We start from the raw sequence: 5000 nt of genomic DNA on the forward strand, positions 1-5000 counted from the left end.
AGTATATGTTCCAGGTGTTGAGGTGTTGAGGTGCCAGTGATGGGAGATGAGAATGAGAGAGATTACAATAGAGGAAGTGAGGAGAGCACTAGATGAAACGAGAGTAGGAAAAGCATCTGGTATGGATGGTGTGAAAGCGGAGATGTTGAAGGAAGGGGGTGTGACTGTACTTGAATGGTTGGTGAGATTGTTTAATATGTGTTTTGTGTTGTCAATGGTACCAGTAGATTGGGTTTGTGCATGTTTTGTACCACTATATAAGGGTAAGGGAGATGTGCATGAGTGTTGTAATTCAAGAGGTATTAGTTTGTTGAGTGTAGTTGGAAAAGTGTATGGTAGAGTGTTGATTAATAGGATTAAGGATAAAACAGAGAATGCAATCTTGGAAGTACAGGGTGGTTTTAGAAGAGGTAGGGGTTGTATGAATCAGATTTTTACAGTTAGGCAGATATGCGAGAAATATTTAGCAAAAGGTAAGGAGGTGTATGTTGCGTTTATGGATCTGGAGAAAGCATATGATAGAGTTGATAGAGAAGCAATGTGGAATGTGATGAGGTTATATGGAGTTGGTAGAAGGTTGTTGCAAGCAGTGAAAAGTTTCTACAAAGGTAGTAAAGCATGTGTTAGAATAGGAAATGAAGTGAGTGATTGGTTTCCGGTGAGAGTGGGGCTAAGACAGGGATGTGTGGTGTCGCCGTGGTTGTTTAACTTGTATGTTGATGGAGTGGTGAGAGAGGTGAATGCTCGAGTGCTTGGACGAGGATTAAAACTGGTAGGCGGAAATGACCATGAATGGGAGGTAAATCAGTTTTTGTTTGCGGATGATACTGTACTGGTAGCAGACACAGAAGAGAAGCTTGACCGACTAGTGACAGAATTTGGAAGGGTGTGTGAGAGAAGGAAGTTGAGAGTTAATGTGGGTAAGAGTAAGGTTATGAGATGTACGAGAAGGGAAGGTGGTGCAAGGTTGAATGTCATGTTGAATGGAGAGTTACTTGAGGAGGTGGATCAGTTTAAGTACTTGGGGTCTATTGTTGCAGCAAATGGAGGAGTGGAAGCAGATGTACGTCAGAGAGTGAATGAAGGTTGCAAAGTGTTGGGGGCAGTTAAGGGAGTAGTAAAAAATAGAGGGTTGGGCATGAATGTAAAGAGAGTTCTATATGAGAAAGTGATTGTACCAACTGTGATGTATGGATCGGAGTTGTGGGGGATGAAAGTGATGGAGAGACAGAAATTGAATGTGTTTGAGATGAAGTGTCTAAGGAGTATGGCTGGTGTATCTCGAGTAGATAGGGTTAGGAACGAAGTGGTCAGGGAGAGAACGGGTGTAAGAAATGAGTTAGCAGCTAGAGTGGATATGAATGTGTTGAGGTGGTTTGGCCATGTTGAGAGAATGGAAAATGGTTGTCTGCTAAAGAAGGTGATGAATGCAAGAGTTGATGGGAGAAGTACAAGAGGAAGGCCAAGGTTTGGGTGGATGGATGGTGTGAAGAAAGCTCTGGGTGATAGGAGGATAGATGTGAGAGAGGCAAGAGAGCGTGCTAGAAATAGGAATGAATGGCGAGCGATTGTGACGCAGTTCCAGTAGGCCCTGCTGCTTCCTCCGGTGCCTTAGATGACCGCGGAGGTAGCAGCAGTAGGGGACTCAGCATTATGAAGCTTCATCTGTGGTGGATAATGTGGGAGGTTGGGCTGTGGCACCCTAGCAGTACCAGCTGAACTCGGTTGAGTCCCTGGTTAGGCTGAAGGAACGTAGAGAGTAGAGGTCCCCTTTTTGTTTTGTTTCGTTGTTGGTGACGGCTACCCCCCAAAATTGGGGGAAGTGCCTTGGTATATATATATATATATATATATATATATATATATATATATATATATATATATATATATATATATATATATATATATATATATATAATATATATATATATATATATATATATATATATATATATATATATATATATATATATATATATATATATATATATATATTACACTCTTTCTTAGTGGGGCTACCTTTACGTGGCTATGATTAGCACAGTGTGCTGATGAAAACTTGCAAAATCCCAGATATGAATTTATTTGTTAGAGGCCTTTGTCCTGCTGTTTACTAGAAATGACTTCATTTGGTGTTGTTGTTGATATGTTTAAGCTGTAAATATGTATTATATATATACATTTTTATTTTATCACTAACACTTGTGAATTTCGTTTATTTTTCTAAATAAGCCATAAATATCCTTTGATAGCTAATTCACTCTACTTCGAAATCACAGACCCGTAAGGAAATTCCTTTTTCAGATAAACATTTCTGCCCAGCTAAAGATTAGTTCTCAGGACCGACAGAAATAAGAGTAAATATTAGACTTCAGCCAACCCAGCTAAAAGCAGAGATGAGAGTCGATGTGAATTCTTCTGTATTTAATATTTTCAAGTTCATAATTTGTTTTTTTAATTGAAACCAACGCATCTCCGCCATTACAGCTGACTGGCAACATTGCAGCACTGGAACGTTTCGTGGTCAAATTTAAAAAGGTTGAATATATTAAACAAAGTGAGATTATGAAATGTAAAATGCCACCTTCTCTAAAAACAAAAGAACTTAATCAGATGGCTCTACAAGTATCAACTCTACATCTGAAACGTGGAGCCTTACTAAAGCCATACAAAGACATATGGAAAGAATAATGAGGGTATTAACACTAAGATGAAAAAAGACCAACATTGAAACCAGAACAAACAAAATAATAATAATTATTATTATTATTATTACTATTATTGTTATTTCTATTAGCCGAGCTACAACTCTAGTTAGAAAAGCAAGATGCTATAAGCCCAAGGGGTCCAACAAGGAAAATAGCCCATTGAGGAAAGGAAATGAGGAAATAGATAAATGTTGAGAATAAATTAACAATATATCATTCTAAAAACAGTAACAGCGTCAAAACAGATACGTCCTACATAAACTATTAACAACGTCCAAAACAGATATGTCATATATAAAAAATAAAAAGACTCATGTCAGCCTGGTCAACATAAAAACATTTGCTCCAACTTTGAACTTTTGAAGTTATACTAATTAAACTACCCGATTAGGAAGATCATTCCACAACTTGGTAACAGCTAGAATAAAACTTCTAGAATACTGTGTAGTATTGAGCCTTATGATGGATAAGGCCTGGCTATTAGAATTAACTGCGTTCCTAGTATTACGAACAGGATAGAATTTTCCAGGGAAAACTGAATGCAAAGGATGGTCAGTTATGAAAAAACTTTGGCAACATGCATAATGAACTAATTCAACGACAGTGCCAAAGATTAATCTCCAGATCAGGAATAAGAAATTGAATAGACCGTAAGTTTCTGTCCAACAAATTAAGATGAGAATCAGCAGCTGAACACCAGACAGGAGAATAATACTCAAAACAAGGTAGAATGAAAGAATTAAAACACTTCTTCAGAATAGATTGATCACCGAAAATCTTGTAAGACTTTCTCAATAAGCCATTTTTTTTTTTTTTTTTTTTTTTTGCAATTGAAGAAGACACAGACCTAACATGTTTCTCAAAAGTAAATTTGCTGTCGAGGATCACACCTAAATTTTAGGATTCAACTTTATACCCATTAATTTGCATCATGCACTAATTTTAGCTAAATCTCGATTAAGAGATTCACAAACCCCAGATCTACATTCAGGGGATGAAATTGATGTAAAGAGAGTAACATCATCTGCATGTGTAACACGCTTGTTTTCTAGGCCAAACCACATGTCATGTGTATATAATATGAAAAGTAATGGGCTAAGAACACGACTTTGTGGAACACCAGATATCACATTAATATACGCACTATGGTGCCCATCAACAACAACTCTTTGAGATCTATTGCTTAAAAAAATCAATAATAATGCTAAGAAACCACCCACCCGCTACCACAAACACATTTATATAGAGGAGTAACATTACCAATTTTCCAACAAGTGCTAAAAGCTCCTCTTCTTGCTAACTTGCGCAAAATAACAGATAACTTTGGAGCTAAGAAATCTGCTGTCTTTATAAAAAGGAGAGGAAAAATACCATTTGGGTCTACACCTCCTTAAGCATCAAAGTTCATCAATAGAGCTTTAATCTCACGAGGGCGAAAAGCTAAACTAGTCAGTTTAGCCTCAGGAAAACAGGAATGAGGAAGTTCAAGTTTTTCATCACTCTGTTTACTGTCAAAAACTTCAGCCAAAAGGGTTGCCTTTTCCATTGGACAGTGAGTGACTGAGCCATCTGGTTTAAGTAAAGGAGGAACTGTTGCATCTACGCCATAGAGCGCAGATTTAAGGGTACACCACTATTTATGTTTCTGAGTTATACCAGAAAGGGTTTCTTTTATGGTTAAATTATACTCCTTTTTTAGTTGAGGCATAAACTCTCTGAGCAAAAGCTTGAAGCTGAGTATAATTGTTTCAGGTCAAATCTGATCTGTTACCCTTCCAAAGGTGATAGGCCTCCTACTTCTCCAAATAAGCACGTCTACAATCATCATTGAACCACGGTTTGTCCTTCACTCTGTACCTTAGCACATGAGAAGGGATACGCCTATCAATTGTGTTGACTAGATTCTCATTCAAAGGGACAACAGGATCTTCACTACTATATTATTGTGACCAATTCAAGCACAAAAGATCATGCAAAATCCCATTCCAGTCTGCTTGGGATTGCATATAAATTTTACAAGAGTATGATATATCTGGGACAGATTGCTTATTCATCACTACAGTAAATATAATATATATATATATATATATATATATATATATATATATATATATATATATATATATATATATATATATATATATATATATATATGTGTGTGTATATATATATATATATATATATATATATATATATATATATATATATATATATATATATATATATATATATATATATATATTCAGGGACAGGCTGCTCAATTTACACTACTAATGAAATAAAGCCTTGATC

The sequence above is a fragment of the Palaemon carinicauda genome, chromosome 22, assembly GCF_036898095.1.
Source record: "Palaemon carinicauda isolate YSFRI2023 chromosome 22, ASM3689809v2, whole genome shotgun sequence".
Classification (NCBI taxonomy): domain Eukaryota; kingdom Metazoa; phylum Arthropoda; class Malacostraca; order Decapoda; family Palaemonidae; genus Palaemon; species Palaemon carinicauda.